The following is a 14,638-nucleotide window of genomic DNA, read 5'->3' as shown; positions in this document are numbered from 1 at the left end:
TACTGTACTGTACTGATTCTTTACCTAACAATAAATTTGTTACATCACCTTCTACATATGATTTGTGTCACTGATTTTAAACCACTGATTCAGTAACTTACTGTATAATAACGGCCTTATTTAGAAAACAAAGAATTTAAGAATATTGAGGACAATTTTATTTTTATAGACAAAGTGAAAAGAAGAGATTATTTAAGAAGCATGTTACCTGTATTAACCAAAAAGTAAAATCTGTAAGCACATTTATACTAAATTCTTTAATATTTCTAACAGAATATTGTTTATCTGCCTCATATGGTTTTTTTAATGTCAGTATTGTTTTGACATTAAAATTATGCTTAAACTGGGTAAGCTATTTATCACTTAACAGCTTATTTTGTCTTCAGTTTTTAATCATATAAACTTTTAAAATACTACAATATTTGAGGCCTAGAGTTTCACTATGATTTTGCATTTGGATCATTAATGATTGCTATTCTTTCATGTGAATGTCAAGATATAGAGGATAAGTGGTTGAAATAGCACTGAAATAAATGATAAACTGAAATGTAATTTTATGCTATGTATGTTTATCCTTCTTAAGTATTATTATGTCCTAAAATTGACAATAATTGAGTACCTATAATTCTGTGCCTTCCCAAAGAAAATTCTTTATCTGAAATTTTCAAAGATATTGGTTCAGCATGTAATGGTTTTTCAGTTGAAGTGTAATAATGCAGTGTTGCTCAAATTGCTTTATAATTATGAACAGACACAGCCATATTAAATAAGCATTGAATACTGTGCTGAGTATATATAATAAAAATTACAATCAAAGAATGTCTTATTTATCTACCAGTCATTGTAAATGCTGTCTAATCCTTAAAGCCTTCATTGATTTCATCTTAACCAAGTGTACTCTCCCTTCCATTTGAAAACCCATACGTCTCTGCACTTTTTATTGTATATCATCTACCCTGCATTAGACTTCTGTTTATATATGTACTTATTCTACTGTTGCCCAAACATGCATTGTAACTAAAAGGTGCTCAAAATACAGGGGCAAAGATCATCAGTTCTGAAAGTCTGGGATGCTAAATAAGCTTGTTCCAGTCTTCTACCCCACTGAAGAAATTGATTGTTTAGGACTGGAATTTGGCTCCAGAATCTTAATTTTTCACCCACGCAATTTGGGATTCTGGTGTCCACATTATCCTTGGACCATTTGCTAACTGGGTGAACTTGGGAAATCAAAACTCCTTTGAATCTATTTCATTTGTATAGGTATTTTAAGTAACATCTTAAAACTCAGTTAAAAGAGCATTAAGAGAGTCTAGTGCTTGGTGAAGGTTGGTATATTATTGGTGATTTCCTTCATACCATTTAGACAAGCCACTCTTCCCCCACAAGCTGGTAGAATTCCTTAGGCACCTTCCTGGTTCTGCACGCCCATCACTTTCAGGTGTCTGGGCTTCTGGAAGGCTTGTGTCATTAGACAATGGATATACAGTTAATGTGTATCTAGGAGAATGACACAATAAAGAATCCACACCTAAGATGACATCATCTGAGAACGAGCATATCATGGATGCCAGATCCCTGCATCTAGAAGAAAAGGTGAGGAAATGCACGGCAGGGAAAAAAATCAGAGGTCTTCAATGACCATGAGTCAACAGCAAAATGAACAATGAGAATCAGTTATCCAACAGTGAAATGAACTCCCTTATATATAAAGAAAGCAACTACTCCCCAGTCTTGGAAGTTTTCAAGTGGCAATAATGATCAGACATAAAAGGGATTACTTCTACATCTGGTGTAAAATGGAAGGATGGACTAACAAAACTAAACTTTATACTCCAATTTTAAAAGCACTAAGTAATACTGTCTAATCCTTAAAGGATTAGGAGAAAGCTGAAAGAAAAGGCCAGGGTTTCAAAAGACACATTGTAGAGTTCTGTTTTGCTGGATTCTTGCTTGGTGTTAAAAAACAAATTGCAAACAAAATTTAAAACACAATACCGTTTATAATTACTCCAAAGAAAATGACATACTTAGGTATAAATCTAACAGAACATGTACAGGATCAGTATGATAAAAATTATCAAATGGCTGGTAGAAGAAAGACCTAAATAAATGGAGAAACATACCATGTTCAAAGGTTGGAAGGCTCAACATAGTAAAAAGATCAATTCTTCCCTAAATTGTTCTATAAATTTAACATTAATTCTTATCAAAATCCAGCAAGGTTTTTTTGTAGACAAGGACAAGCTTATTCTAAAATTTATATGGAATGGAAAGGCAAAAGAATAAGGTAATTTTGAAAAAGAATAAAGTCTACCTATATTAAGGCTTACCTTATAGCTACAGTAATCAACATGGTGTGGTACTGGTGGAGGGACAGACACATAGATCAACAGAACAGACATTCTAGAATACACCAAGTCCAACTGATTTTTCACAACGGTGCAAAAGCAATTCAATAGGGAAAAGACAGCCTTTTAAACAAATGGTGCTGGAGTAACAGACAAACACAGGTAAAAACATGAACTTAAATGTTAAAATGATAAAGCTTTTTGAAAAAAATATGAGAAAATCTTCAGCACTTAGGGCTAGACAAAGAAGTTCCACACTTGACACCAAATACATGACCCATAAAAGGAAAAACTGATAAATTGGACCTCCTCAAAAGTAAAATCTTTGCTCCATGAAAAACCCTATTAAGGGATGAAAAATTAAACTACTGATGGGGAGAAAACAGATGCAAATCACATATCCAAAAAAGGACTAGAATATCTAAAGAATTCTCAAAGCCCAACAGTTAAAAAAAAAAAAATTCAATTAGAAAATGAGCAAATGACATGAACAGACATTTCACTGAAGAAAATTTGTGGATGGCAAATAAGCACATGAAAATAAGTTTAACATCATTAGCCATTAGGATAATTCAAGTTAAAACCATAAGATATCAGTACACACCTACCAGAAAGGCTAAAATAAGAAAAAGTAGTTACAACACCAAATGCTGGCAAGGATGCAAGAGAACTTGGATCACACTCTTACATTGCTAGTGGGATATAAAATGGTAGAGTCACTCTGGAAAATATTTTGGCAGTTTCTTATAAAACTACACATGCACTTACCATGAAACCCAGCATTTATATTCTTGGACACATCCCTGAGAAATAAAAACATGCTCAAATAAAAACCTGTATACATTATTATACAAAGCAGCTTCATTTGCAATAGCCCAAACCTGGAAATAACCCAAATGTGCTTTAAAGAGTGAATGGTTAAACTTGGTACATCCATACTATGGAACACTGAGCAGCAATAAAAAGAATAAACAATTGATACATGCAGCAATTTGGATAGACCTCAAAGGAATTATGGTTAGTGGGGGGAAAAAAATCGTAAAAGGTCACACACTATACCATTTCTTTTATGTAACATTCTTGAAATAACAAAATTATAGAGATGGAAAACGGATTAGTGGTTGCCAGGTGTTAGGAATGGAGGAAAGAAAGGGAATGTGGCTAAAAAAGGCAGCCTCAGGATGGAACAATTCACTCTCATGATGGTTACACAAACCTATGTGTTACAAAATTCACAGAACTATATACACATACAAATGAGTGCTTGTAAAATTGGTGAAATCTGAAAAAACTCTGTGGTTTGTACTGACATCAATTTTCCGGATTTAAGATTGTACTATATGCAAGATGTCGCCACTGGGGGAAACTGAAGAGTACACAGGAACTCCCTAAACATTTTTTTTTTTGCAATTTCTTGTGAATCTATAATTATTTCAAAATAAAAAGTTAAAACAAAAACGGGGCAGGTGAATTTTATACCTGGAACAGACATTACTGTGTTGTAAAATACATATTTCTAAATGAGCCCAGGAATAAGTAAAATAATTTAACTTCATGTTAAATAAAAACAAAATATTCTCATTGAAAAAAGAACTGTCATTTTAGGTATTGGTTCAATTCTTAAGAATTTAATTATCAGTAGAAATGTGAAACACTGTATTCTTCAAGGCTCTTAACGAATTGAGCCTGATCGTTGACATGAAATACGAAAGAGGAGTCAGAAGTCAACCTTTTTCCTTCTTAGAGCGATTCCATTTTCCAAAATATCCAGAGGTTATACTACAATGAAGTGGTTATTAGAATACTGCCATGTGAAGACTACACCTACTTCTCAACTAGTGCAAAATCATCATGTGAATCTCAACAGAGAAGCCATCCTTGACTTTTTCAAATGCTAACTTTTCACTGGACAATCATGACATGTAGGTATAAGGAAAATCTTAAACAGTGGATGACTGATTCCTTCACCTATAAAGGTAACAACGTCTTTTTGCTGTAAAGGATCTTAGAATTAAGGCATATATAGGACATGCAGCTGAGAAGCAACTTACTAAGTATAATATAAGCCACTGTAAACTCTTAAACGCCAAAGGGACATAAATTTAAAAACAAATGTGCTGGCAATTACTACTTCACTATCCCTTGGACCAATAGCAAAGGAATAAAGAATGAAAAAGGTCATTTTATTTAGAATGAGGAACAGGGAAACGCTAGAAAACATTATGCATTTGGCTCATTCTCTCCTTTGATAATACATTTCCTTTCTGGCACCCAAGGGAAGATCAGGATGCAATACTTTTATATACCCATAGCCTCTAATACAAGTTACATTCATCACAATAGACCCAAGGCAAGGTTTAATACTTTAGAATATGAAAAATTTGAGCATTACTATATCCACTACTTTGGAGAATAGAAAAGCAAAGAATATGCCTTTAAAGAGTTGATGGTTTACCTGGGGAGGAAGACTAGTTAGTATTCAGGAATTATCAGCTACTCATTTTTCCAAGTCAGCTGTCATTCATTGCTTCAAGTTTTGCCAGATTCCTCAAATTTATGTTGCATCCCTCTTATGTGCACCCTCTACACTTCCCTTTCAAATCACTCCTCACACCATATCAGAATTAACATATAAAAACCCTATACAAGACTCTAATCTCTAAAGGCAGAGAACATGTCTATTCTATCCACTGCACCCAGCACAATGCCTAGAACACAGTAATTGCTGATGCAAAGATGAGGCACACTCTTTATTAAGTAAAAAGTGAAGTTTCAAAACAACATGAACAATCCTCTTTAAGTAAAAACAGAAAAAGATAAAACGTCTTGAAGGCTAAGGCTTATATACCATTATCTCTGGATTGTAGAATTTGGAGGAGTTTCAGAACTGTACGTTTTGTGTTATCTGAATTTTCACTGAAATATTTTTGTATCATAGTTGAAAACAGTAAACCTTTTTCACTTGGGGAAAAAAATAACAGAGTTGATAAAGACTTCCTCCCCTGTTTTTCTCATCTACTACCTCCATGCCTCCCAATCATTGCCCCTTTCTTCTAAACCACATCTTCATTTTCTTAGAACCACTTCACTTTTTGTTGCCAGCTAATACACAACGTGAAAGTAAGCAGAAAAGCAATACATGATAAACAAATTAGCACTATTTCCTCCAAGTCAGATTTAGATGGAGAAAAGGAGTACTTTAAACACCAGATGTAATTTCTATTACAAGAAAATCCATAATTGGAGAATACTGCAGCTTCCTTATGAAGGGAATGAACTGCCTGTTGATTGTTATATTTAACTAGTTTTCAATTATTACTACTACTAGACTATAGCAAATGCTTGTCATTTTCTACACCTAAATTTATATTTCTCAATACCAAAACACAAGTATAATTTCTTAAAGAGGTCACTTTCAGTAACTACCTCAAATATTTTAAGGCTGCTTTGCAGAGTTAGCCAAGAAAACCATCTGACATTTTTACTCACTACTCTGAATACCTTATAAATATTGTAAGTATCAATATTACTGACTCTGTTTCCTTCCCAGAACAGAGACTTTACCTCATTCTTTTTAAAACTCAAACTACATTCACATTAGTTTTTTTTCAGTATTTCTTTGATTTTTATTACAACCTGTTTTTTGTTTAACACCATTCAGAAGTATGGACTTTTGAATGCCCAGTATAGAATATCCATCTGGAAAGCCCCAGAAAGCATTCTCTTGAAAACATTTCCAAGTGCTTTTGCTTCAGAATAAGCTTTTAAATAAAACAACACAATGGTTTCCCACTATGTAGGTATTGTTTCAAAATACCAAATACTTCCTTTGTTCAACTAATACCTTAAATCTGCTCTAATTATTATTTTTATTCTATGATAGCAGGTAAGACACATTTTTATTGAAAATTTTCAGCATACCTGCCACAGTACCATCATGAAGAAATATGAATGTTCTAGGTCTTTGCTTGAAGAATGATGAGCAAATGTTTAATAATAAAGGGCAGAAGCTTCTGGGAAATGCCTGACAGAAGCAACAACTGTTAAAAAATAGTCTTGTTCCATAATCCCATCCTACTCCACTTCTTTACTTATTCCACTACTTCCAAGCATCAACCTTTTCTTCCAATCAAGCCTATCTTCCTTACTGCTCTCTGAACAGGGCTGCTCTATTTAATGACATAACTAGCCTCCCAGGTCCTCAAAACTTAAAGACCCATGACCTGCTCAGTCAAGTACTGTCAACTAATCTCTCTAACCTCTCTCATAAGTATTCCCAACATCCCCACTGCTTCTACTACCTCAGATTTAAGTAGATTTAGGGACTTCCTTGGTGGCACCGTCTGTGCTCCCAATGTAGGGGGCCCAGGTTGACCCCTAATCAGGGAACTAGACCCCACATGCATGCTGCAGCTAAGAGTCTGCATGCCACAACTAAGAAGTCAGCCTGCCCCAACTAAGGAACCCGCAAGCCACAACTAAGGAGCCCGCCTGCCGCAACTAAGACCCGGCGCAACCAAATAAATACAATGTTTTTTTTTTTTTTAAGACACGGTTAAAAAAACAACAAAAAAAAGGTTTACCTATATTTAGATTAGCCCTAGCTGGCTTTGTACCTCATATTTCCCTCTAATTCATCCTACATCCCAGTGCCAAATTAATTGTAAAACACAACTTAGCATAGCAGTCCCATCAGAATCCAGATCATTTCCAGCCTCAACTATGTCACACACTACCCAAATTCTACTGTCCTTTTCTGTGTGTGGGCTTAATGCCTTTGCTTACCGTTCCTGTACTGTGGAATGCCCTAGTGTGTTCCCTTCTCTACAAATCCTGATCATTCATGGTCCAGTTTAAACTCCTTTATGAAGTCTTCCCTAATAATTCCTTTTCCCAAACGTCCTCCACAGCCAGGCCCCAGGCAAAAGTACTCTCTCCCTTCCCTTAAATGCTCTTGCCACTCTTGCCACTTTAAATAGGTAAACATATACATTCTAAGCTTCCCAGCAAAGAGAAAGAGATAATTATATCTACTTCACATTTTCCTCCTGGTAGTGTCTTAGAAAACAGTAGGCCCTCAAATATTGAGTGAAATGTTCATTCTCAACTCCAGGCCTGTTCTTACCCTGTTCCCTCATTTTGAACTTAGCTTTTCTTTCCCTTAGCCTCTATTTAACCCATCCTTCAAGGTACAACCTAAGAAATATTACACCAAATTAATCTCATTTCTCCAGCAATATAGCACATATTTGTAGATACCTGTAGTCATATGCTGTTTCCAAACGTTGCTTAATTCTCATGTTTATATCCTAAACTCCCCAAGACTGTACCATTCTCTAAAGTATGCTCATTGAACTCCCACGCCCCCACCACCAAAATTCCATCTCCTTGAATTTATTTATGCTGTTTCTTATCCTACCCTATTTTCCGCCCATCAAAATCCTATCATCCTTGGAGGAGGGATGGATTGGGAGTCTGGAATTAGGAGATGCAAGCTACTATATAGATAGAATGGATAAACAACAAGGTCCTACTGCACAGCACAGGGAACTATATTCAGTATCCTGTAATAAACCCTAATGGAAAAGAATATGAAAAAGAATATATATGTATAACTGAATCACTTTACAGCAGAAATTAACACAACGCTGTAAACCAACTATACTTGAACAAAATAAATTTTTAAAAAATCCTATCATCCTTCAGAGCCAAGTTCAAATGAGATTCCCTTCAGTAAGTCCTTCCCTAATGCCTCTCTTAGATTTACCCTTCCTATGGAATTCTGTACCAATATTCCATAGTACCTAATATATTTCAACTCAAATTTAGTTCTATTTATGTTTGCATCCTCCATAATTTAAGAATTCAGAGCAGGACTCCTAATATTTCATTTTTCTCTTACAAGCAACTCACAGGTATTCAAAATATAATTGCTGCATTTAAATAAACAATAATACAAAATGGTTTGAAAAACCATTTTCAGGAACTGAGGCATACAAAAAATATCCTGCAATAATACTGAAGTAGGTTGAATTGAGTCCCCCAGAAGATAGAAGTCTGAACTTCAAGTACTTATGAATGTGAACTTATTTGGAAACAGGGCTTTGTAGATGTATTTAAGTTAAGGATCTTGAGATAAGATCATCTTGGATTTGGTGTGGGGCTTTAATCCAGTTACTGGTGTCTTTATAAGAGAAAGGACAGGGAGATTTGATACAGACTAAGGTTGTATAAATTGAAGGCATTAACTGGAATGATATGTGTACAGCCAAGGAATGTCAAGGACTGCTGCCTACCAGAAGCTAAGAGAGAGGCATAGAATAGATTCTCCATCAGAGGTTCCAGAAAGAACCAACCTTGTCACCACCTTGAGTTCAGACTTCTAACCTCTAGAACCATGAGAGATAAATGGCTTTTGTTTTATGCCAAGTTTGTGGTAATTTTTTTTTGGCGTTACGCGGGCCTCTCCCCGTTGTGGCCTCTCCCGTTGCGGAGCACAGGTTCCGGACGCACAGGCTCAGCGGCCATGGCTCACGGGCCCAGCCGCTCCACAGCATGTGGGATCTTCCCGGACTGGGGCACGAACCCGCGTCCCCTGTACCGGCAGGCGGACTCCCAACCACTGCGCCACCAGGGAAGCCCAAGTTTGTGGTAATTTTTTATGGCAGCTCTAGGAAACCAATATATATAGTTTTTTAAACATCCAGAAAAATAAATTTTTTATCTTCAAAAATAAGCGCAATAATGAAGCTCTTAAGAAATAAACATGTTTTGAATTTTATTTAACTAAAACTGTATTTTACCAAAACTTATGACATGGTTGATAAGCAGTGGCTTACCTTAAACTGAGTTTAGGGCAACCTCTCAATATGAAATGTCTATGTTAAAAGTATACAATTTTAAAAGATGTAAAACCAAAGTTATACCTACATATACTATAATTTTAAAAATTCACCCCAATTCTCAATATAATAATCATGATGAATAGATGAAGTTTTATGAGGTTATTTTCATTACAATATAAATCTTAATGTTCTTAATGGTGAAGGTTCAAAATTTCAATGTAACAATATTAGGTATGGGTCAATATTTTGTTTATTCTGTCAAAAAAATTTAATCCAGCACTACCCTTTAACACTTATATCATGTTTCTAAGTTATCTAACTTTTGCTTTTCTAAGTCAGAGTGTGCTTAAGTAACACAAAACTGATTTCAATAATCCTAAAACAATAACAAAGCCATTAAATTCAAAACATAAGTAATTGCTTACTTTGTGAATCTGCTTATCTATGACACTGGCATTTTCAATTAGCAGATAAAATTTTATTATAACAAGGCTAACAACACACATAGTTTTTCTAGAAAGGGCCCCCAAATAAACGTAAATTATATTTTAAAACACTGAGTCTTACATTAAGTACTACTTTTTAAGTACAAACTTATTTTTTTAATATTTTCAAATTTAAAAAAATTATTTCAAGAAAATCAAGAGTTTGACCCTACTGAGACATTTTAAATTATACCTTCCACATAAAGGCAATAAACAGCATAGGTAACTTAATTTTACACATTTTCCTGACTTATTTAGCCAAGAAAATAAAACAAACTAAATTTAGCTGACATACAATCACATAAATTTAGTAAAACAACTATTTTCTTAGAAATTGTGATCCTCTGAAGCTTGACATTTTAAAGTTTAATTGCGATCACACAATTTCAGCATTTAAAGTAGTAAAAAGTTAAATTACTACTATTCAATTCTTATATTCATTTAACCTATAAAGTCATGAGGATTAGTATGGAATTATTGCTCTGACTGAAATACTATCTCCTCTCTATTCCTTTAGACTACTTTTGTGACTATTAAATATGTTCATGTAATAACACCACCGTCAATTTGCTATTCTCTAAAATAATACTGTTCTTATATGACAAGTCCAAACTAGACAAAAAACGTATTTTCTCTTTCCCATAATGCACAGATGGCATGAGCCAACTCTTAACACCTTGTTGGAAAGGAAAAGCCTATTGGCTCATCTAATTTTATGGAGGAACAGTTTGGATTCCTGCAGCCCTTTATCACCAAATCTCCTCCAGAACCCAAGAGCATATCTATAACAAATCCACTGCTTTTTTTGGGGGGGGGAGGGGTGTATGCAGTTTTTACTATCTTAAGACAAACTGAGATCAATCAGAGAGCCATAAAATAATCAACCTACTCTAGCCTATATTACAGTCTTACCTCACTTATCCAGGAGTCGAGATTTCAAACAATCTCCTAAAATAGGAAGCATGAAAAACAAAAACTTGTTCATTACTCAAAACAAGGATGTTGATTGAAAAAAAAACTGCACAACCTAAAAGTTGAGAATTATCTTTTATTCGGTGGACCTACTGAGGACTGAAGTCCAGGATACAGCCTCTCAGCTATCTCCAAGCAACTATTGTGAAGAGTCAGACGACCAAAACAAGGATATGGAATAGGACTAAGGTGCCAGGTGAAGCCTTCATCTCAAAAACAATGACACTTCCTTAGTCTTAAAAAGACGTGATAAAATGTCTCTCTTCTCATCATAGATCAAAGTTATTTTCATCATTGCCTTGGCATTTCCTCATTCTGAAACTGCTTTTGCATCTTCAGGAGACATGTGCAAAATGCCATACTGTAATGTATACACAGATAAATTACATTTTTGCACCAGAGAAATGGATCCAATCTTACAACCAATGGCAAAACTTACTCCAATAAATGCATTTTCCACAATGAAAAGCTAGAAAATAGTGGAAAATTTGAAATTTCATCATTATAGTAGTTGCTGGCTCTGCCTCAGCTACATAGGAATATATGGCTTCTATTGCAACCCTATTTTGCCATGGATTCTACAACCAATTAGAGTCTTCTCAATTAGGCCTTTAAATTCCTAGATGAACAGACAAAGCCTTGTATGTCACATAAGATGGAATACAGAATGAAGAATTTTTCCAACTCTAAGTACCTGCAAATGAAAGATTTTTATTTTCTATGTTCAATTATTCAATGACAGTTGAAAAACTATCTTAATTGTGTTTGATAATAGAAAACCTGATGCAACTTATGATCATAAACGTTTCAATCAATAAAATGTTAAATAGTAAAAAACAAAAAAAAACCTCGTTTTGAGTAATGAACAAATATAAGAAAGCCATTTACTTTTTCTCAAAGGAAATCACTTTTTTAATTAATTAATTTTTTTTTATTGGGGTATAGTTGTTTTACAATGTTGTGTTAGTTTCTACTGTACAGTGAAGTGAAATAGAGCTCCCTGTGCTATACAGCAGGTTCTCATTAGAAAATCACTCTTGAGCCATTACTCAAGAATCTGGGGGCTTCCCTGGTGGCGCAGTGGTTGAGAGTCCGCCTGCCGATGCAGGGGACGTGGGTTTGTGCCCCGGTCCGGGAGGATCCCGCATGCCGCGGAGCGGCTGGGCCCGTGAGCCATGGCCACTGAGCCTGCGCGTCCGGAGCCTGTGCTCCGCAACGGGAGAGGTCACAACAGTGAGAGGCCCGCGTACCGCAAAAAAAAAAAAAAAAAAAAAAAGAATCTGAAGATCAGAACTGTGGGTAAGAAAAGGTTTAAATTTTTACTTAAGTGGTTATCTATTTGTTCCAGAAAACTTCGCTTAAATTCTTCCCAGTCTACTGTAAATTAAAAACGTTTAGAAGCTAGATGGGAGAGAACGGAAAGAGAGAAAGCTGCTCAACACACTGTGAATACACATGTATTATCAACGTGAGGACTGACACAAAAGATATGTGAAAAGTAGACAAATATAAAAGCACCACCTAGGCTACGCCATTAAGAGTAAGGGCTAGGGCTTCCCTGGTAGCACAGTGGTAAAGAATCCGCCTGCCAATGTAGGGGACACATGTTTGAGCCCTGGTCCGGGAAGATCCCACATGCCGCAGAGCAAGTAAGCCCGTGCACTACAACTACTGAGCCCGAGATCTAGAGCCCACGAGCCACAACTACTGGGCCCATGTGCTTCAACTACCGAAGCCCGCGCACCTAGAGCCTATACTCCACAACAAGAGAAGCCACCGCAATGAGAAGCCCGCGCACCGCAACGAAGAGCAGCCCCTGCTCGCCTCAACTAGAGAAAGCCCGCGCGCAGCAACAAAGACCCAAACACAGCCATAAATAAATAAATAAATAAATTTCAAAAGAAAAAAAAGAGTAAGGACTAGATTCCCTTAACCACATCTGGATCCCTGAGAGTAGCACCATATTACAGCAACATACAATAAATGAACATTCACAATCTCTCAGTAATTAGGAAAAGGTTAGCATGCTAAGAATAGTGTTTTTAAAAACGTGAAGTACTTCATAACTAGAAAAATCTTCAATAAAGTTGCATTTTAAATGTTTCTGGTCTTTAATGGTTTAAAAGTTGCTTAAAGAGCAAACTGTGGTTTATAGAGGTATCAAGAATGGGTTTCTAACTAAAAATAGAACCACCATACAACCCAGAAATCCCACTACTGGGCATATACCCTGAGAAAACCATGATTCAAAAAGAGTCATGTACCACAATGTTCATTGCAGCTCTATTTACAATAGCCAGGACATGGAAGCAACCTAAGTGTCCATCGACAGATGAATGGATAAAGAAGATGTGGCACATATATACAATGGAATATTGATCAGCCATAAAAAGAAATGAAACTGAGTTATTTGTAGTGAGGTGGATGGACCTAGAGACTGTCATACAGAGTGAAGTAAGTCAGAAAGAGAAAAACAAATACTGTATGCTAACATATGTATATGGAATCTAAAAAAAAAAAAAAAGGTTCTGAAGAACCTAGGGGCAGGACATGAATAAAGACACAGATGTAGAGAATGGACTTGAGGACACAGGGAGGGGGAAGGGGAAGCTGGGATGAAGTGAGAGAGTGGCAGGAACATATATACACTACCAAATGTAAAACAGATAGCTAGTGCGAAGCAGCTGCAGTAGCACAGGGAGATCAGCTTGGTGCTTTGTGTCCACCTAGAAGGGTGGGATAGGGAGGGTGGAAGGGAGATGCAAGAGAGAGGAGATATGGGGATGTATGTATACATACAGCTGATTCACTCTGTTATAAAGCACAAACTAAAACACCATTGTAAAGCAATTATACTCCAATAAAGATGTTTTTAAAAAAATGGGTTTCTAATGGCATAATTCTTCACTGGAAAATTTATATCCAGAGGTAAGAAAAGCATAGAAAGTCTAAGATACATGGTTATGCAAAATTGTAACACCAAAGGGAAAAAAAAGCAATGGAACCGTTACAGATATGCTCTTGGGTTCTAGAAGAGATTTGGCAATATAGGAATAACAGGAACCAAAACTGTGCCTCCATCTTAAATGAACCAGTAGGCTTTCCCTCCCAAAACTCTCTCCAAAAAGCTTCATTTCCTTAAACTTCCATGTCTCCTCAAGGAAGTTTAACTTCAGGGATATCTAAGCAAGTTTTACATATTTTCAAAGGGGACCCAAATTCTCACAAAATCTTGTTTTTGTCTCAAATTCTGTACAGGAAAAATTTCCTTACATTCCACTAATTCTGTATAGGAAATTCTAATCCTTCACTAAGTATGTACAGTATTATTAATACTGGATGCTGCTATTATAACTTCATTTTGAGTAACTTTCAATGTAATTTATTTACTTATATAAATTGATTCTAAAATTATATGTGCAATTTTTATAAACACAAAACAGCAATGTAAATATTTAAAAATTCAAACGTGGTATTTCTCCAACAAAAGTAAAACATCAGAAAAACTTAATTCCTTAAAACAATTGTTTTTGGTGAGCTAACTTTGAACCTCTGCTTAATAGAAAAAAATTACTTTTAACCAGCTGCTAGATATTCATTCAGATATTGTCAACATTTTTTTCTTTTCAGTACCTAACACAGTTAGTGATGGGTTAAATATAAATAAGCTTGAAAACTAAATAACAAAATATAAACTAGCTTTATTTAATTCTCCAAGCTCAGGTCACACACAAAAGCACTTAGGATCAAACATAAATGACATCACAAGGGAGTTAGTAGAAGCCAATACACACGTGCAGACCCACCTCTGACAATGTGAGTTCAAGACTGAACAATCAAAGTCCTCCAGAACATAGCTATACATTTGCCACGGTTTCACAGCACTGACCTTAAAATTATTTTGTGTATGTTCCTTTAACTCAATGTCAGTGCTGCTCTTGTGATATTCAAGAAAACTCAACAAAAGTAACTCAATACTAAGGAA

Source organism: Phocoena phocoena, chromosome 1 (assembly GCF_963924675.1).
Source record: "Phocoena phocoena chromosome 1, mPhoPho1.1, whole genome shotgun sequence".
Lineage (NCBI taxonomy): Eukaryota > Metazoa > Chordata > Mammalia > Artiodactyla > Phocoenidae > Phocoena > Phocoena phocoena.
This window is presented reverse-complemented; position numbering follows the sequence as displayed.